The sequence below is a fragment of the Taeniopygia guttata genome, chromosome 1 (assembly GCF_048771995.1).
Source record: "Taeniopygia guttata chromosome 1, bTaeGut7.mat, whole genome shotgun sequence".
NCBI lineage: Eukaryota > Metazoa > Chordata > Aves > Passeriformes > Estrildidae > Taeniopygia > Taeniopygia guttata.
Genome location: NC_133024.1, coordinates 36,859,747 through 36,881,299, shown reverse-complemented (window position 1 = coordinate 36,881,299; position 21,553 = coordinate 36,859,747). Strand labels below are relative to the sequence as shown.

General features: G+C 43.6%; 1 protein-coding gene across 10 annotated transcripts in view; it reads right to left on the bottom strand.

The window, feature by feature from the left end:
* Positions 1–20,627, bottom strand: part of FAT3 (FAT atypical cadherin 3) — a 394,190-nt gene extending 373,563 nt beyond the window's left edge. For 8 of the 10 annotated variants that reach the window (XR_012055102.1, XM_072927018.1, XM_072927052.1 and 5 more), the window contains exons 1-2: positions 20,433–20,626; positions 5,245–5,367 (exon numbers count right to left, since the gene is read on the bottom strand). The gene's annotated coding sequence lies outside the window, so the exon portion shown is untranslated. Of the gene's footprint in view, positions 1–5,244; positions 5,368–20,432 lie in introns of all 10 variants that reach the window. The other 2 variants (XM_072927060.1, XM_072927025.1) reach the window with 2 other exon arrangements.
* Between the last annotated feature and the right edge of the window lie 926 nt (positions 20,628–21,553).

Below are 21,553 nucleotides of genomic sequence, written 5' to 3'. Positions count from 1 at the left end.
GTCCCTGAGTGAATAGTCACAAGGACTTTTTCACTGCTGGGTCAAACACTTCTCCAATTCTTTGCCAGGAAACTGTAGGAAATTCATTCGCTCTTCACATATCCAGAGAAAAATGCAGGAAAGCTCTGAAGAGCTTACTGGTACACCATGAGAAATGGGAGGGTTACCAGCTTGAGTGAAAGCAGAACATGGGCACTGGGCCATCACCAGCACAGCCAGCTTGAAAACACCATTGCATGCAAGCAGGGGTTTTCTGTGTGGGCACAGGAGGAGTGAGACAAGCAAACAGGAGGCAGAACATATTCTGAAGTTAGGGATGTTTCCAGTGAGCTGGGCCAACCTGCTGCTTCCCAGAAATGGTCACAGAAGAAGCTGCTTATGCTTGGTCAGCACAAGCAGTACTGCTGAGCACCTCATCTCAGTAGCAGAATTCAAACCCAGAAAATCTGATCCTAGTTCTCATCTCTGCAGCAGCAATAGTTTAATCACAGCAGCCATCTCTCTCACAGAAGTATAAAAAATTGGCACCAGTGATGCAACACTGACCATTAGAAAGCCACTAGAAATGCCAAAATTTTAAGTTTAAATGCTCTCTGTTCATGGGCAATTTCTCAAAAACCTATCAGGAATAAGGTTTAAGGAATAAAAACAGCAAGAAACATAAGGGGGTTTTTTACTTTTTTTTTTTTCCCCAAAGATCTCCTTAGTTGATGTCAGGCACATCTTACTGGTGCTTTGCCATAAGGAGAAGCTTTCTCACCTCCAATGCTATCTATCCCCTCAGGTGGTGCTTAAAAGTGAGGAATTGAGGTCACAGTGACAATGCTGGTAACAGATCAGGCACTGTAACAGAGAATGCGTAATGTAAAATGAAGACTCTCTTGCATTACCTCATCTCAGGTTTAATACTGTAAGAATTTCTTCTTAAGAACACGACAGGTAGACTGGACTTGCCTGAATAGCCTGTATATGATATCTCTTTACATGGAGGCTTTGAGCTTCCTGGCTCATTGCTCCATCACCCAATGGTGGTAAAAAGGAAAAAAAAAAAAAAAAGAAAGAAGCTATTAATAATCAAGCAGACAGAATAGTCAGGGTGCAGAGGAGGAGAGGTAAACCTTCAGAGACAAGCCCACGCTCCCCCAAAAGCCACTTGCTGTCAATCCACACAAAGTGATAACCACTCTTTTTCCTGCATATCATCAGATTCAGAAACGGGCGGTTTTAACCACACGTCATCACTGGACTAGAGAAGTTCAGACAGCTCTGAAACCTTTTGCTGACTCATACAAACAAGAGCCAGCCCTTGCCTATTCAAAGACAATATTTTCATTTTTATTCACCTGTGGAATGTGGAGAGCTGCCAGGCACACAGTGAAAAAATTCATCAGATTCCCTCTTGTAGTCTCCTCTGATAGCTTCAGCTTCTCATAGAGAAACAAAATAGTTAGCTCTGGCATTTGTTCTTAGGAAGTTTTGAACTACACTTTGCTATGGCATGCAATAGCTGCCCTCTCCTCATCTCATTAAGGCTGTACTGATGTTCCACACAGTGATGACACAGGTATTGCTTTATTTTCATTCAATGCTATGCCAAGTTAAAATTTAAGAAGGTCACAATGGTTTCTCCAGCACAATCAGAAATGAAGAATGACTTAAAAACAAACTACAAACCCAAAATGTTATTTCAGTTTTCCTCTCTCAAGTCTAGTACTGTAGAGTCAAAATGTCTGGATCATTTCCACAATGAAAATATGCAAATTAACTACCCTCTTATGTAGATTGATGCAGGTTATTTTGGTTGAGAACAATGCAAGTCACCCACAGTTTACAAAACACTATGTCAATAAAACGAGCTAGCCCTGCTGAAGAAAGAATTTGTTGTAGCTATTTTTGCACATGCATAACCTTGAATTACAGTTTTTAGAAAAAAAATATCACTTTCATGTTATGATCAGCAACTAGGAAGTTGAAACTTGCTTTTCCTCATGTATTAATGAAGCTATTAATGTACCAGACGAAAATACATGTAAGAAGGTTACACAGAGCATATTATCACCCTTCATGATCCCAGCAAATGACAAGTGATAAAACCGAAAAATTTAAAGAAAAAGCTTTTTTGTCAAGGAAAAAAAATGCTTCAAGGCATCAAGCATTACTTTCTCAGCAAGCTTTCTCTTCCTCCAACCCCCCAGCATATTTGCACGAAGAAAACAAACTGTATAAACAAAATGTCACTACAGATGAAGCCTCACTTTCCAGCAGAGCTCTACAGCACTTCATAGGATCTTCTGTAAGGACCAGAGCTGCCTGCTGCTGCAGCCTGACCTGTGACACCAACACCCCCCCGCCCTGGTCAAGAAGCAGGACACAATGTCACCATACCACACCCATGCTGGGGAGGGCAAGAGGGACTCAGCAGAGATGTTGGTAGAAAACAGGTTCAGGGCTGGAAATGATGAGACAGTGATGGTTAAAGACACTTCACGCAGTCTGAGGTGTGACTACAGCTATCCATAAGATGCCAATGGTTAGGACCTGCACGCACATCACCCTCCCAGCATGCCCAGCTCAGGGCATGCATCTCAAAGCCCTTACACAGTGATCCCATAAAAATTAAGGGCCTTGCCTGTTGCTCTTTTTAAAATTTCGGCAAACTAAAATGAGTCATAAGTACCAGAAATCTTCAAATATGCAAATATATACTGCAAGGAATCAAAACATTTACCCGACACCTGCTTGCTGGAGGATTTAACTCAGTCAACAAAATTTTCAGGCAACTCTCCACTGAGTACCCAGCTTCTTGTCACCATCTCAGCTTCTGGGGATGAAGAATCTGGGATTCCTGTCAGAAAACTGTCTCCCACTCCTATCTCTTGTGTTAACTTTCAAGAGCAAGATGGGAGAAAACTGTGAAGTTTCACATTCCTCCGCAATCCAAGTTTCTGGAGAAAGCTCACTTCGTCACCTCCTCCCTACTCTGAAAGCTCCTCCTGAGCCAGAGGTATAAGAAACCTGATTTTATTAACTACCCTGAACTTGCAGCATCCTACATTACCACCTCTCTTGAGGATAGCTCCGGTATCACCCAGTGCTGCTTGCTGCTCCACAGAGTGACACCAGCTATGAAGGGCAGCTCAGGGACAATCCCCACCAGCCACAAAGCTCCCAGTATCAGCTGCAGAACAGACCGTGGGTCCTGTTAACTCCACTCTCCAGCTGCTAGGAGAAGTATTTCAGCTGCTGATCTGCATTACATGAAGTTGTTGCCCTAGAAACCTAAGTGATATTACAAATTCAAGCTAAAAAAAAATTGTTTTTGCAAAAACTTTGTACTTCTTGCTATACCTTTTCCCCCTCCCCGTATTTCTGAAAAGGCCTAAAACCCAATAGATGCGAATAAAATCACAGAAACACATGAATAAGCCTTCCAATTACAGACAGGGAGCAATTTCCAAGCATTAATATTACCTGCATTTTTTTGGACATCATATTGAGACTTGGCAAACTAAAACCAGTTATTGCAATGGGGTTATATTACTCAGGTCCAATTAACAGTGGATGTAGAAATGAAATGAGATAAACACTACTTAATGCTAGCAGTCTTACTGAGTCTGTGACATTACCAAAGATCAAAAGAAGCATCTTGAGCAAGATATTCTCATTGCAAAATAAATAAATACATTTTAACGAGAAGGAAAATATCCCGTGTGTCAAGAATTAGCAACCTGAATGTGGAGCAAGACTCCCTAACTGCAATGGAAAACATACTTTAAAAACATCAGATTAACCAGAAGCTTTCAACAACAGCTCACCCTATCACTTCTTTTACCTCAAAATACAGAAGGAAATGTAAACTAATACATATTCTATTTCTGCAAGATATGTATTTTCCCTACTGACCTCCTTACAGACGGATATTACTTCTCCACAGGTGTATTATCTCTCTGTATTTCTATTTCCAGAAAGTAATAAAAAAATTGTATTAATCTGAGGCCACCATAGAAACAGGAAAAAAGTCCCAAAAGTCACCTCCCTGCCTCCTCAAAAACTTAGACCACATATATCAGATTGAAGATGCTACAACAGGAAATCCAAACTAAAAAAAAATCTGAAACAATCTAAAAATCTAAATAACTAAATAAACAAGAAATAAAAAGTAAATAAATCAATCAGAATATCCAAATAAAGAAAATTGAACAGAAAACTTTAAAAGGCGGGTGTGACCTGGTTTTTCATATCTTTTATAAAATAGGCAAAGAGAAAAACCTTCAATCTCTTAAAAATTCTTGAAAAATTAATTTCAAAGGTGACTAAGATCATAAATTATGGGTTATACCCTTACTGTACAAAAAGCAAGACAGAAAAAAACAACCAAAATATATTCCAGAATTCTTTTCAACCACTGACTTGCAAAAGCTACAAAAGGCTGATCATGTAATAATCAGAGGAAGGAATACTCCAGCCTAACTGCAACCTGGACTTGCATTAGAAATACCCATAATTCATCAAAATAAAATCCACACCAAACCATATAATTATTTTTATCTATTGGGTTGACTCCTCCTGAACTGAAACACAGCTCTGGTGCGGTGCTAGAAAACCAGTCTCACATGCTTCGTTTTCATGAACATGCCAAGTATTCCTCCCTTTCAATTTTAGGCTTAGATTTTAAAACAAAGCTAAAAGTTCTCTCAGACAGCTACATCTCATACTAGGGATTTTATTAGACCAGTTTTTCACTTGTATTTGCACACTACCACATGACATCTGTAGTTCTGCAAAAACATAATTCCATGCTTACAACAGGGAATACCCGACGACCTGATGCAGGAGTGCCACACCTAAAGAAGCTCCTGCCATGTCAGATGAGGGATGGTTCCAGTTGGCTGCTACTACTCCAGGCTGAAGATAAAGCAACAGTGAAGAAGGATACAGAGCAAAGAAGAAAAAGACACTTCCCTTTTATTGTAAATTAATTGTGATACTTCCAAAGTCACTAAGACACAGAAAAATGACACTCCAAAATACTTTGAGAGACAGCTGTTCAATGAGGCTGTCCTAAAATCTCTTGTGAGATGGGCTGCAGAGACAAGACCCTATGGCAGACATAGACTTGTACGTCCCTCTGGAGACAAGAAAGCCACATCCACATCTCTAATAATTTCTTTAATTTATATCTTTCATTAATGTATTTTAACCCTTCTATGGATTTATTTGATATTTGAAGAAGACTGGACTTACCTTTTTGTCCCAGTCATTTGGTGGGTTTGACTTGCATTACTCCTGCAGCTGATTCCACCATACAGCTGTGCATTAAATAAAGAATCATTTCTTCTCAGAAACTTCCTACTCCAAAATATAAACCTGTTATAAATCAAGAAATTATTTCAGTATCTCATACACCTTTAGTACTGCATCACTAGTTTTACAAACGTCTAGAACACTCCAGAAACTGTTTGTATAACTTCCTTAGTCTACAAAGTAACAGGATGACTCAGTTAATTTATTTACATTTTCTTTAATTTGGCATGTTAGCCCTCAGAGACATTACTTTGTTGTCATCTTCACTAAAATTCAGCCTTGTTAGTGTCTAGAGAAATCAATGCCATGAAGCACTTCATTTTTATAACTTCATCTTCTTTCAACCTGGAGCTTCATTAATGTGATAACTAAACGGGTACACAGCTCACTGCCTCTCTACGTGTTAAGTAAATTTATACAAAAATAAAAAGAAAAATTTGATGAGGATGCTTTTTACTTCTGTGCATGCACACACTTATTTTTTATTAAAGCATCTCATTAAAGTTTCTGAAATTTTTTTAAACTGTTTGGAGAATACCTAGTGGGTTTCAAGGTGTAACAACCATCTCTTGTTCTTTTCCACTTTGTTGCCTAAACAATGGAAAAAAATTTGGAAGAAATGGAAAATGGGAGAACAACACTTTTGATTTTAAAAGTGTTCCTAAACAACTCTATTTTCGTGAAAATTCTTTTCTGTCAAAGCCAAAGCAACCAAATAAACATAAGTAAAGATTCAGAGGTTCCAAAGCATTTCCAGAACAATGGCTCATTCATGATTTCTCACCATATTTTCCACTGAAGCAGCAGATTTGGCTCCCCAGGGTGCTGACAGTCTACTGCTCCAGCTTTGTACCCACCAGTCAGCCCCAAACACTCCTGGCTCACCAGTACCAGCGCATATCCCACCCATTGCTGCCACTGCACCAGCGTTTTGCCCCAGATCAGTTCTTCCAGTTGCTTTAAGCTTCTTAGATAGAAATCTCATTATTTGAATCCCTCATTCAATAAACACCAGTCTGCATAAAGACAGGCTTGAAATTTCCCTTCCTTAAAATAATTAAAATAAGTAATGGTTAATACTAATAGATTTAATTCTGTTTTGTTTTGACATGTCTATATTCTGACCCATAAATTACTCCTCCATTATCCCCGGGATGTTTCCAAAAAATGCTAAGTTATTTGGTCACAGCCTCTTTCCTACTCCACCTTATGTGATCCCCAGATATACCACGACAATCGCATCATCCTTCCAATAACTTCAAACCTCAAGAGCCAGAGCTACAACCATAATCACATAACTAAATAATGAGGCTTCCTAGTACAAAATGGAAGCAAGAGAGCATTCCCATTTTGCCTTGCCAAACTCCAGTCCTTCTTTCAGTGACCTCCTCATTACGTGCAAAATAATTGGACTCTTACCCTCATGCTTACTGGGGAGCAGGAATCGTGTTGTCACTTGCTCATCACACAAATGGCTTTCTGAATCAGGACACCTCGACTCCTGCTCATCCCCTGTGACAGCAGCCCCAAGCAGGGCACCCCACAGTCCCTCTGCCACCCACGCTGTGGCATGGGACACAAAAAGAGACAGTGCCTCGCACTAAGGTCAGCAATCACATGCGCAACACAATAATCTTGCATGGCCTCAATTAATCTGCTTTTGTCCCTCCATCCACAAAACCCAAAGACAATGGGTTTGGCTATCTCTGCATGGGAATGCAGGGCTGACACAAGTTTTATCTTTATTTTCAACAATCAAAATAAAACATGTTCTCTGCAATTCTGACTACTCTTTGCTTTATGCAACCAGCCCCTGACTAAACTGCCATCTCAACCTCCTCACTGTGTGAGGACTGCGAGTCTGTTTAGGATCCTTTTCAGTTCACTGACCTACTTGCTACTTGCATAAAGACAGGCATTAATAGAATTTCCTTTCTTTTAATTTCTGCTACTGTGTTCTTCCTAATTGCTGTTTCCCAAATAGAGTTCCTCTAAGCTAAGTGTGCTTACTGCTATCAAAAACTTTCATCCAGAACTTCCACAAAACACAATGCCTAAATGCCCCTATGCCCTCAACAGCAGATATCTATAGAAAGCATATTAGCAATTTCTAACCATCTTGGATCTTCAAATCAAGAGAAGCCTAGTAGCAACACAGTCTTTCACATTTGTTTTCCTAAATGTCTTTCTTTATTCTTTTCTCTCACCAACACAGTTCTCTAACAGACACTAGTAGCACTACTGGAGGTCACTAAACTCACCCAAGACGGTAAGTGGGGAATTTTTCTCATCCAATTCAGTCAGCTAAAATTTATTAATCTAATCTAAATTAGTCAACTCCACTGCCACGGTAATCAATGTAAGCAGCATGAATCACCCACCCCGAGTTCCTGGCCAGATACATGGGAAGGAAGGAATGAAACCCACCTGGAAGTGCTTATCATTAACCATAAAGGGAGGCTCTGTTACTAAGCTGGGGTGACCTTTCACACATGGAATTCCTTTATCTCTAGCTCTGCTGGTGATAAGGAGGCCAGGAGACCTGTCTTTTTTGGCAGGGAGGGCATCAGTTCCCAGGACTCCGACAAACTGCAGCTCATGGGTGATATTTGACTACCCCAATATCTGAACCAGGTTTCTTTAGAAAAATACCATGTAAGTACTTCAGTGCTGTTCTCAATAGTCTCTTATAGGAAAGGGGAGAGCAGGAAGGAAACCTGAAGTTAAATCAACATGCACAGTGCCCTAACCAGTATGAGTGACTTTTTAAGCAGTGCAGTGCTAGATCAAGCTTATGTGTCTTCTTCCTCTTGGGCAGAATTGCTGAGCACAGTCTTCTGCTCATCAAAAATCTGAGGACAGCTGGATCCCAGATCTCACACAACCTCTAGTACTCGTGAGGCCATGGAGTAAGTCAGTTCACCTGCCTCTGCCTTGATTCCTTCATTCCTAAAATGGGAGCAAGTCAGGATCCTGTCCAAACTCATGAAGCCTTTTGATATGTATCAGTGAAACAAACTACAGGTTTGTGGGCTGGAGCTGTGTCTCCACAGGCAGGCACAAGCCTCCAGAAGGGGCTGGCTGGGATGACCAGTGAGACCATACCAGATAGCAGCAGCTCAGGGCTGCTTAGCAGCATTTTCACTTGTTATCAGTCATTCCTATCAAACTGCTCCATAATCTCCTTCCTTCTAAAGGTTCATCTTACGCAACACTAAATACCAAGATATAGGAGATATTTTCTGGGAACTTATTAAAGAAAGCAATGGCTAGAACAAATCAGGATCCCTGTGTCTGTGCAGTACTACTGCTACTGCAGGTGGAGCACAGGTCTGTCCATTTAAATGGAGTGTGAGGATTTGGCATTAACCCCTTCCTAGGAGACAGAACTTTGGGACTTACTGCTAGGGGTGAGACAAGCTAACATCGGCCCTGAAACCTCAGAGATTCTGCAGACGTGTACAATACAAGATCTGAAGGTAATAGGCAATAACATTTCTCTCCAAATGAATTTGGGAAATATTCTCTAATGTGTCAGAGTTTCAGGGTTTCAAATTTTCCCTTCAGTTTTTTTTTTCAGTGGAAAAAACACAGGCACATGGGGACAAGGATGGCAAAATGGTTTCCTTTGGGGGACTGTTGGTCTGTAGACTTATTTCTTTATTCCGTAACTACTAAGTGAGTATGTTGGGGCAGATTTCAAAGTCTGAGTATTATAAAAGATCCCAAACCTTTATATGTTCACAGCACAGTCAGTAAGGAAGTCTGCTTCAACTCAGGGTCCACACTCTCAGGAAGAAAAGAGTTACTGGTTTTGTAAATGGTGGCAAATCCCACATACATCTCATTCCTGGTTTTGTCCCAATGACCTAATTAAGAGCTAAAAAAGAATCAGTACAGGAAAGCAAGCTAGAAAAAAAGGTTTTTCTTTTAAATTAACAGACTGATTGATACCTTTAAAACACATAGTCTGGTGTGGTTTTAGCATAATTGTGTGGTTTTGTTTGGCTCATGATAAAATAACATTACTGCAAATGAAGTGCTCCTGCTAGCAATGGCAAAGATGAGTTCAGTCTACAGCATTTCTTCATCTAGATCTCAACAGCCACCTGATTCCTCCAGCTGCACCTGGGGTTGACCTGCTGGAATAAGCAGGTTGAAGTACCTCCATTTGCAAGGGATGGCATGCAACTCTGCATGATGGTTTGTTTGAAAGTCCTGTTCTGTAAACAGCAAGCGCTCAGCAATTACTCTGTAAAGGGCTCTGCTCCCATCTCCACCCACGACATCAGCTTCAGCCTTATGCTCATTGCACAAAAGAAAGGAAGAGCAAACCAAACAGCCACATCTCCCTCAGGAAACACACCCAGAATTAATCCAACTTTGCCATTTCCACAGAATCTCAGCCCTAGGGTTTCCTAGCAGGTATATGAAAAGCAGATACACTCAAAGACTTCATTTCTCCTTTGGATAGGAAACCTGGCACAGATTTTATTAAGGCATATTTGAGCAAATGCCATGCCACAGGCAGCTCTGGCTTTAGAAGGCTGTTTTGATAGACCCAGAGCTGAGTATTACTGCAGATAAAGCTATCCTAAAAATCCAGCCCTGAGCTGTCATTTCATTACACTCAGAACTGTATAACCAAGAAACGTCTTCAATTACAAGCCAGGCTTATATTTTTAAATAGTTGTTAAAGTTAGCCCTGGACACTTTGGTGTGAAACTTGATCAACATGTTGATATATGCAGAGATTAAGTCATCCAGCATCTACTGGCATGGAAACAAACATTCACGAGAAGTCACTATTCCTTTTGTCTTAAATCCAAATAATCAAATCGTAACCTCAGTTTCATTCTGATGGATAGAAAACGACTCCCAAAACTGCCAAGAACTACCTAAGCAAGAGGACAGCAGAAACTAGGACTTCTGCTGACCTTCAGCAACAAACACAGTTACACCGTCAGCACAATAAAGACAGCCCACGCATAAAGTGCACCCTGAAGGTGGCCAATCCTATTAGGAACAACTTTAAAAACAACTTCAAGAGCAACATTATTTAAATCTGGTAAGGACATACCACGATAACAGCCACAATCCTCAATGTACACACACACTGCACAAGAACTCCCACTCCACACAGGGTAATGACCTACATAATTTCTGTTTAATGACTCCTATTAGAGCCAGTGCATACCTCCATACAACCCCTGAAGGGCAGCTATGAGGAAGGCCGTGAGCACAATATGCTCTGTAGCCAGGAGAAGCTCCCTGCCCAGCCTGCGTGCTGGGCAAACCCCAGCTGCCCAGGAGCACCAGCCACCAGCACACGCACTTGGGTTCAGGAGCTCGGGGGGGCTTCACCTCCTGCTGCAGTTTGGGTCCTAGTGGCAACATGTGAAATAACCCTCAAGATGCAGGGCTGACATACCCAAGCGAGTAACAGTGCTCCTACAGCTCCAGCAACACATCAATCAGGAGAAAAATTACTTTTAATATAAAAGGCTAAGCTCTCTTTTGCATTAGTACACGGAACTGCGGCTGGGCATGGGAGAAGAGCAAACAGTAGATAAAAAGCAAGGAAAGTGAGAAAGGCAAATTATATGCACAAAAGATCACTGCAGGATACTTCAATTTCCCTCCTTTTGCCAAGACCTTCTTAAACTGGCCAGGCCAGCCCACACTGCAGGTGAATTCTTTGCAGGGCATAAACTGCAAGCTGTGATAGACTGTTAAATTTGCAGGAGTCATGGAATGCTAAATTCATCTTCAACTTGGGTTGAGGAGAAGTTGTGCATCACAGGAATTGGGAAGACAAAAAGAAATCTCTCAGAAGAATTAGAGAGAAAAGCAATATGAATGTCTTCAGAAAACACATTTCTTTAGCTCATCTGCCTATCACAGTAATGCCTTAGTTAAAGCTTCTGGGAACAGGTAGAAATTCTGCTTTTATTATTACTACCACCTTCATTTTTATATACAAAACAGTAACGTAAGGGATGAAGCATTCCCAAAGTTACCAAAATTTGAGAAGTCAAATTTGATTCAATCTCAGCCAGATCTTTGGTACATCACTGTCTCTCAGAATCTATGTCCAGACACATTTTCCACTTGCATGTGGTTAGATAACAAAAATCTAAGTCTGAAAGCCCATTTTAGGCTTGTCAATCTAAGAACACCAAACAAAGACATCAGCTATGTTGTTCCAGCCATGCTAAAAATCTCAGGTATTTAAGACAGCTAAAAAAAAAAAAAAAAAAGCCAGTAAAAGCCTAAGAGAGCTGCAGTTCCCTATGTATCCTTCTCATTCTCTCCCCATTCCCCACCGAGGTACCTAGGATAGTCCAGGACTCTAAAACTTCCATGTTCCTTTACTGAGTCACCACCATTGGAACACTGCATCCACTGTTTTTTTTCCTCACCCTTTTCTCTTCCACATCCATTAACCCATGCCCAGACAGAGCAGTACATTCTACTCACTCCATACTTACCTTACAATCTCTTCCCCCTTTCACTTTTTCCTTAGTCTTTCCATGCACACAATCTACACCTGAACAAGTCAGCTGTGGATCAGCTGATATTTGTTAATGTTCAATAATCACTTTAGCTGTCACTAAACCACTGTAGAGAGAAACAGGTCTTGGAAGGGTGTTTCAGAATGTAGCTTCTCAAAACAGCTGAAGAAGCAGAGAGAAAGGAACAGAACTTTGCATCCTGCTGTTTTAACATGGTCTTTTTCCCTAATGATAATCCATAGGGAATGACCACTGGCTTTATTTCCAGCAGGGCCCTTCAGGCTCTGGCTGTCAGTGTGATCTGCTGGTTTACTCCAGAGCAGAACTCAAGCATGGACTGTGCAAGCTCAGAGGAGCAGGGCCCAGCATGAGCCCAGCTACACCTCACCATGCCAGTTACCCAAAGTCAAACCACAGCCAAACACGCATCACAGATTGGCAAAGGTCAATCCTCAAAGCCCCGACAGCAGCATATGTACCTCACCATTTACTCCTGACCTCACAACATGGCTGCAAAAGCACACAGAAAATTTGCTTATAGTCCTAATGATCTGAATCACCATGTTTTTCTCTCATGCAGTAAACCACATCAAAGGAGCCTTGTGGGCACCTTTAAATATTCCCTGCACCAAAAGTGCTGTGTAAAGAACCTCCCAAACAGATGCTGCCATGCAAACCCGAGGGAAGCAAGCCAGCAGCCTGCAAAGAGCAGCAAGGCAGGCTGGAAAAACCTCCTCCAATGCATCAAAGGTGACCCAAAGCTCACACACCTTTTGGAGAGAACTGTGTTCATGCATGGGAGGTCAACAGTAAGACCTTAAAACCAGTCTGCTCCCTGTAGACTCACAAAAATCTGGGTCTGGACAAGTGGCAGAAATGTCAAGAGGCTTCACCATCACAACGTCTCCAGTTATACAGTATCTGACAGCATGGAAGGCTTTGGCTACTGAAAAGCAACACCTGCCTTTTCATTCTGTTTGCATCCAGGCCCCAAATTAAAACCTCCAGCTTAAAATCACAATAGTAACAATTACTCCTGCTGTTGTTCCACCCAGTCCTGTACCTTCTGTGCCAGAGGAACACTTACTTCTGGATAGCACAGACTTGGACTACTACAATAATATGGACACCCTCTACCAAGGGCAAAGCAGAAGTAACACTTTTTTTTCTTTAACAAAGTGCAAGACCAAAGAAAAAGGCTGGTCATCTCTAAAGGAAACCAGCAATTATGCTTCCTTGAAAATCCTAGCAGTGAATAGTGGTGTCTCAAGTTTGACTAAAAAATACCACAGCAAACTTCTGGAAAAACGTCCATGTAAAACGTCAGCTCTGAGATTATCGATTACCAGTGTATCCATCACTGCACTACAGCAAAAATCCATAAAGCTAGGTCATCCCAACACAAGCTGGCAACTCTGCCTCACATGCAATCACACCACAAAGATGCAGCCATGTAAGCAGTGACTTCACTCACCTGGACTGCAGCAAGAGCTGCCATTACCTAATTACCACACAGAGAATGAATGAGACTTTCAAACACCAGCTTTCAAAAAAAAAACAAACCTGAACAACCAACCTAATCAAACCCACCCAAAACATGCATATCTCAAAATTATTAACTGCTTATTTAAATATGGACACATGGACAAACAAGAAACTCCTGGACAAACTCAAACACAAAAAGGAAGCTTCCAGAGGATGGCTGCAAGGACAGGCAGCCTGAAAGAAATAGAGAGAGATTGTCTGCGCAGACAGGGAGCAGAGGTTAGGAAAGCCAAAGAACTAACAGAATTAATTCTGGCCAGGGATGTAAAGGGCAACAAGAAATGCTTCCATAGGTACACCAGTGAACATTTTTCAAAGGCATGTAGTGATAGAATAAGGGGTAATGTATTAAAACTGAAAGAGGTCAGGTTTAGATTAGATATTTGGAAGACATTATTTACTGCGAGGGTGGTGAGGCACTGAAACAGGTTACACAGCAAAGTTGTGGCTACTTCATCCCTGAAGTGTTCAAAGCCATGTTGGATAGGGCTTTGAGCAACATGATCTAGTGGAATGCATCCATGCCCATAGTAGGAAGGTTGGAACTACCTAATCTTTACGGCCCCTTCCAGCCCAAACCCTTCTAGGATTCCTTGAAATATGAGGAGTCATCAAAAAAAATCACCCTGTACCAGAATACAAAGGCATTCTCTTAAGACTCTGGGTGCCATGATTTGTTTAAGCAATGTGGGACATAATCATGTTTAATATTAAGAAGATCCTAGCGCTACACATCTGACAGCAAAACTGGCATTTATACTGTCATTATATGCACTTACAAAGAAATATAACCTGCACTATCATGCAAAGTGCTCAGACAGTTTGAAGGCAAAAATAATCTATGTTCAATGTTATTTAGGAATATTAATAAGCTCCTTTATTTTAAGATTTAAACCATAAATAGCTGTTCTGAAGAGGGCTCACTTTTAACCTTTGACAACACTCACGTGTCTGTAATTTTTATCAGATTGTTTGGATTTTGATTGAGCTAAAGTCCTGAAGCTACAATTAAACTTGCAGCTACCTTCTCTCACTAGGCTTCCTGCAACAGCTGGAAGATTCTTTGAAGTCTGCAAAGACATGGAAGGAACATTATTAATGGCTGGTTTGCATAGTGCAAGCAGAAACAAGTTGTGTTTCTGGTGCATTTCCAGTGCTGGTGACAGATGATTTCTCACCAGCACTACAGGAAGTCTTCAAAATTATTTCCCTCTACCTAGATGCTCTACAGGACCAAGCTAAGAGGCTGGAAATGCAGCAGGGCAGGATTTCAAGAGCTCTGAATGGCCCAAAAGCAATTCCTATTACAGTCAGCATTATTTCCCACCACCAGCTCCACTGAAGACAGAAGTGGCCTAACCCAGCCTATTGATGGCTACCTACCTAGAAGGCCCAGAACATCTCAGGATGGTCTGCTAAACTAGTTTAAAAATTAATTTTCTTTTAAATCAGGGATGAATTTTTTTAAAAGGGGAGAAATCAGCTTAGATAATAGAAAAGGAAGGAGGATTTCAGCCCAGAGAAGCCACCTCACATATTGGCACATCTCTCAGACCAGCTCCTCAGCCAAGGGACGGAGCTGTGGACTCTGCAGGAGCAGAGGGAAAGCACCACTGAAGCCCTGCAGCAGGGGCTGCACTGTGCTGGCACATGTGTAATGACCAAGCCAACACACACTGATGTCAAAGGAAGTTACACTCATGCACTGGAAGCCATACAATTAGTAGTGTCATCATCTAGGAGAAAGAAATAAAATACTGTTTTCTCCCAGGCAAAGCCGCTGGTGTTTTTCATTTGTGTTAACTTGATTTAAGTGCCTGCAGGGTCCATGTCTTTGATTTACTGTGGATGACAGGCAGTACAGGCATAGACACATTTAGGTATAATTATTATAGTAACCAGGCTCATACACCAAGAACAGCAGCAAAATCAACAACAGCTCAATAAGACAATGGAGAATTTTCCAACACAAAACCCTACATCTCTCTACATCCCTGCAACCCTACTCAAGGTCTGCTCTTGATTCTTTCAAGAAAAGAAAGGAGTGAAATTGGGAAGTTTTCAGTATCAGCATTGCTACTAATCCCATGCAACACCAATTTCACCCAAAACCCCCTATATTTTGTAGTTTTCACATACATATAGAATAATTTATGTTGGAAAATACCTCTAAAGATCATCCAGTCCAACCACTACCCCAGCACCACCAAGTCCACCACTAAGCTATGTCCTTAAGTGCCACATCTACACATCCTTTAAATTCCTCCAGGAATGGTGACACTTCCATTGGCAGCCTCTTCCAATGGTTGATGGCCCTTTCTATGAGCAATTTTCTTCCTAATATCCAATCTAAATATCTCCTGACATAGCTTTCTACATTGTAGAAGAGATGGACCTCCAGGAGTTACACACTCCTTTCAAGCAGTTGTGAAAGTGATCAGGTTCCCCCTGAGTCTCCTTTTCTCCAGGCTAAACACCCCCAGCTCCCTCAGCAGATCCTCACCAGACTTGGGCTCCAGACCCTTCCCCAGCTCCGTTGCCCTTCTCTGGACATGCTCCAGCCCCTCAATGTCTTTCGTGCAGTGAGGGACCCAAAGCTAAGGATGTGAGGTGTGACCTCACCAGTGCCGAGTACAGGGGGACAATCACTGCCCTGGTCCTTCTAGTCACACGATTGCTGATAAATGTCAGGGTACCAGGCTCTCTTGGCCCCCTGAGCACACTCTGGATCATGTTCAGCTGCTGCTGACCAGCACCCCCAAATTCTTTTCCACTGGGAAGCTTTCAAGCCACTCTTCCCGCAGCCTGTAGCACTGCACAAGAATAAAAACAAGCAAGTTAAGAACAGTATCTCTCTCACACTGCATCACTTGATGCATATTCTAGTCCAGCACCCAGCAAGTCCTGTCTCCAGCTCAGCCTTCAAGTTCAAGCCCTGAAGAGAATACATTACTTAAGGCTTAGACACAGAGCAAAGATACAATGATGGTTATTATCAACTCTTTGATTTTCACTTATGTTAAAAAAAAAATCAAACCGCAAACCCAGAAGCTGGACGTCTGCGCAGATCCCGGAGCAGAGGTTTGAACGACAGCCCAGCAGGGTTTGCTCAGATCTCTCTTCACAGCACTGCCATCTTTTGCATCCTGACAGTACTAACAGTGCCCAAAACTTATCTGCGTTAATACATACATCCAGATGTTAACCACTCATATGACTTCAGGGTCTAACACAATGCCTTTTATGATATCTATAATTTTTTATACTGCGACAAAATGAGGCCTGTGCACTTACATAAAGTAAATAAGAATTAGTATTGTTTTGTTTTGGTTGCATAAACAAACAAGCAAAGAGACATTAACAACATACGATTTATAAATGTTCAACATTTTCTCCTTATTTAAATCTGTTAAAGTAAGGATGCACATGTAAGGCTACTTAGCTTCACATTAGTCTATGATTCATTTCTTTCATCATCATACAGGAGCAAAATACCTAAAAGTCTGGCATGAATGCAAGGTAGAAAAATGTACTGTAAAGGAAAACTGTCTACACTGGAAATGCAAACACCACTAGAAAAAAAAAAAAATTCAAAATCAGACAGATTAAAATATCTCAGTCCTAGTCAAAGTTTTTGGTATATATTAAAAACCCTCTTCTATTCCACTGAATATAATAAACTGAAGCAACACATTCTTCTTGTGATGATCACTTTTATTACACGGCCATGACCTGGACTAGCTTTCCATCAGCACTGATTAAATATATATTCTGATATTCTGTACTGCATACCTTTCAAGTTGTGGAAAAAAGTGGCAAACACTTCCCATTTGTCATTGTCAGGTAACATAAAAATTTATCTAGATGCTGGATATATGAAGTGTCTCTGAGATTAACTCACTAGATCACACACATACAGAAAACTCATTCAGTGTGCACAGGCTAAGTAGGGTTGAATTAATGAATGTATTTGTCTGTCAGTAAACCGATAATTTGCAAATGCAGAAGCAGGGACTAGGAGATGCACTGGCTGCAGGCACTGACAGATCCCTCCTCTGCAGTTTCAAGAAGCTAATTGTGCTCAGTTCAGAGTTCTTGATCCATGTTCCTGGGAATCACTCAGGACACAAGCAGCAAGACAGTCAGCATGTGACCACATTTGGGGTTTTGTTTCCAACTCCTATCCGCCCTGATTTCCTTCCCAAGAATGCTGTGCTTGTGAAAGGCACAGCATGACATCCTAAGAGACTTCTGTCTTCTCTGCCTAGCAAACTCAGTCTGGGTGGCAACAGAAAACCAAAAGCTTCCCTAGAGAACACACCAGGATTACCAGCAAGAAGGGAGAACTACTTCTGGATGAAGTTTTGGCCCATTGTCATCTATGGCAAAACTCCCACTGAAGTCAGCACAGCCAGGATTTCACCTCTGAAATTTTGAGTCCCTGCCCATTCTGCCTTGGAACTTCCAGCCAGCACAATAAGGGTGTTAAGAGTGCCAAGAGCTTTTGTACTATGTACTGCAGGCAGAAGTCATGAAACCCTTCACATAAGCAAGCAAATACTCATCAAACAGTTAGGAAATTTAAGACATTGCTGAACTGTAACGGATTCAAACCTGTATGCAGAATCATGATGTTTCACACTGGCACATCATTCTAAAACAAACCTTATCCTAACCAACTTTCTGTCCTTCACAAGTCCTGCCTGTAAATACAAGCTGTATGACTGCAGTTGGCATGTGTCAGTAGACATTTTGGAACTCAGCACAGAAATGTATCTATAGTGGAACAGCACCTACAAACTGCTCCTAACAAGCAATGGCTAAACACCCTAACTGCCTCCTAATTGTTCATTTCATTGTATTTGACAGAATCCATCAACCAGAGACCATCAGGTCACAGTAGTGCAAGATGGTAGGAGCCATGACAACATAATCTGGTGCAACAGAAGTCCCTCATGTGAAAAATGGAGCAAGCCAGCAATTTAGGGAAACTGGGGGGAGGGCTATACCCCATCCCTGTCCAGCACACAGGACAACACAGTAACCTAACACACAGGTCAGGAACCATCCTACATGCTGTCGGCATGTGGGTATGGAGTACAGTCATTACACTGCCAACAGATACTTTGTTAAGAATCAAGCTTACAAATAAACAGGAACAAAAGTAAACAAAACTATGATTTACTGCATCAAGACAAGCACAGCCAACCTGCTGATTTTCTACCACATCAGCACCACCAAAGGATCAGACAGAGGGATACCCACAGTCTGCAGTACACTGTCTCCCATCTGGCTCTCTCAACAAGACTAGTGTTTTTTGCAACACAACAATCACACCTGTAAGCTCTTTGTCAGTAGCACTCTGCAACAGCAAGCAAGATCCAAGGGACCACTCCTTCCCTCCCTGCCCTCACAACCAAGTATTCTCCAAGCAGCAAAAGGAAATTTTTGTTAACTTGAAGGAGCAGCCTCTGAATGTCAGCGGGAAGAGACAGACAAGTATTCGCCAGGTTATTCTGCCTACTTCTGCTTTCCCAGCTAATGCTTATGTCCTCCCACTACTGCTACAGACCAGGAACGAATCCTCAGTGAAAACAGAGCATCCAGGCAGCAAGTGGAATGGTGCAGCAGCTCTCCTCTGCATTCCTCATAGTTCACCCTCTCCTGATTTTTAATTCCTTTGATGAAGACTCAAACCGAATTTCATAAAGCACTTGCTAAATGAGAGATAAGTTATAACACCTGCGCCTATGGAGAGGATTTTTTTCATTCTTTCTGTTGGACAGAAGTTGGTTAAGAACACACAAACCCTGATCAAAAGATACACCTCTCTAAGCTGACAGCACTGCAAAAGGAAAGCAAACGGGTATGAACAGAAGCATTCATTTCTTCAAATCCCTTCCTTTTAACCAAACTTGATGCTTTAGTGCCTCTACCAGGATGCTAGTGCTGACTTCCTTTATGTCCAATGTATATGTATTTATTTTAATTGAATCTGGGACTAAGGACACTCAGCAACGCTTAATCCTCTCGACAACAAAGCAAGGGCACTAAGCCACCACGAAAAATAGTAATAAAAAAAATTTAAAAAGGTAAAAGACACCCAGTGATGCATTCCTTGGGGCACTGTCGCTCTCTTTTCCTCCTGAAAATAATCCAGTGGGATTCAAAAAGTGGGTAGGAGAGGCTGGATTACTTCCCTTAATAGCAGAAGTTAGAGCTGGGAGCGCCACGTTTAACCCATAGCCAGCCGGAGCAGGTTCCCTCCCCAGGGGTGCACACCCCAGCCCTTGCACACGCACCCGGACACACACTCACACACCGTCCGAGTTTCGGGGCGCGCAGGGGGCGGGAACCCGCAGCGAGCAGCCCCGGCAAAGGCCGGCGGGGACGAGGGGACAGGGCTGCTGCCCGGACAGAGCGCTCCCCCGGCTCCAGCCAGCGCCACGGCTCCGGAGCCTGCGAACGGGGAGGGAAAGCGAGCCCTCCCTCCTAAAAACATTGAGGGGAAAAAAGAGATGGACAAACAGACAGATGAACAGGCAGGTCCTCCCGTAACACCCGTCTCTCCCCAACCCAAGCAGCTGCAGCCAGTCCTTAGGCTCAGCCAAGAGCAACTGCAGCTGAAGAGCGGCGACAGACACGCACAGCCCCTCGCCCTAGCTGTCACAAGTTTAAAAGAAAAAAAAAAAACCACAACAAAAAAACTACAAAATAAAAGCACTTAAAAGGCGGCGAGGAAACTCGTAAAACACAAAAAGCCAGCTCTTGCCTGCTTGCGAGCTAAGCCCGGTGCGAAGCGGGAAGCGCGCCCGGGGCAGCCGCCCACTGCTGCACCTTGCGGGGCGAAGCGGGAGCGGGACCGGCGGCTGACAGGAGCGGCGCGGGGATGGCAGCGGGACACGGGCACAGTGCAGGGACGCTGACCCGGCGGAGTCTCCGCGGCAGAAGCTTCTCCGAGTGGCGGCCGCAGCCCCCGGAGCCCCCGCGCACCCTCGAGTTTGCCCGGCGGAAAGTTTCTCCGCCATCGCCTCCGCGCCCCTCCCCGAGCCCCAGGAGGGTACCCACCGGCCGGCTCAGCTCCGGGCGCTGCCCCGCGGCCTCCCGCGCTGGGTCTCCATGCCTCCTTGGGGGCCGCCGGGCTGTGGCGAGAGGCAAGGGAGGAGAGGAGCGGAGCGCTCCCCGCCCGGCGCCGCGCCGAGCCCAGCGCAGCCTGCCGGGAGCGCGGCCCGCGCCCGCCTCCCGCCCGCGGGGAGGGACCGCCCGCCCCGGCCCAGCCCCGGCCCCGCCCGCCGCGGGGCTCCCGCCGTCCGGACCCGGCCCACGGGAGGTCGAGGAGGCGCTCGTGGAATGTCTGTCCTCCGGGGGACTCGCCCAAGGTCATCGGCTCCGGGCAGGGCGCCGCGCCGCCCCGTGTGCTCCGCTGCCCCCGGGGGTCCCCGCTCCTCTCCCGCCGCCGGGCGGGCAGTGCCGGTTCTGCGCTCGCCGGCTCTGTCCGGCGGGGCTCCACCTGCGCCCCGAGCCCTGCCGGAGCCGCGCGGGGCGGGCGGCGGGAGCCCTGTCCCTGCGCTGAGTAGCGCCAGCCCGCTACCTCCGACACGGTTCCCCCGGGTGGCCGCTGGCTGAGCACGGAGACACGCTCCGGGATGGCAGCCCGAGCGCAGTTCGGTGGCTGAGCCAGAGGTCTCAGAGCCTGTGACTCTGCTGCAAAGCTACACTTGTCCAAAGAGCTGGTCGCTTTAACTTTACTAGGGAGGAAATATATTTAGTGCCTTCTGCACTTGTGAGTTGAATTCCAGTTCTCACTCTGCCTATTTTAATGGGATGTTGTGACGAGGCACCTGTTTGATCATCTGTTCAGTTTATTTCCTTCTCCAGCAGTAGAGTCCAGGCCCCTGCCTGATCAGGTATCTCATTCATCAGAGAAAGAGAGGGATCACTTTAACATCTTTTTTCCTTTTTTTTTTTTTTTTTCCTTAATAATGTTTACCTTCAGCTATTCCTTGCTCTGAAACAGCTCTGAAATGCTGCTACTTTTATTTGCTTTCTAATCTGCTGTTCTCTCACTTTGTCCATGCCTCCCACTAGGCTGCAGGTCAGGACTGCTAAAGCCAGGTACAGGTAAGAAGGTCCCTGTGAGGACCGGGCTCGTAGTGCCCGTGACTGGTTCCATAAAACACTCGTGCCCC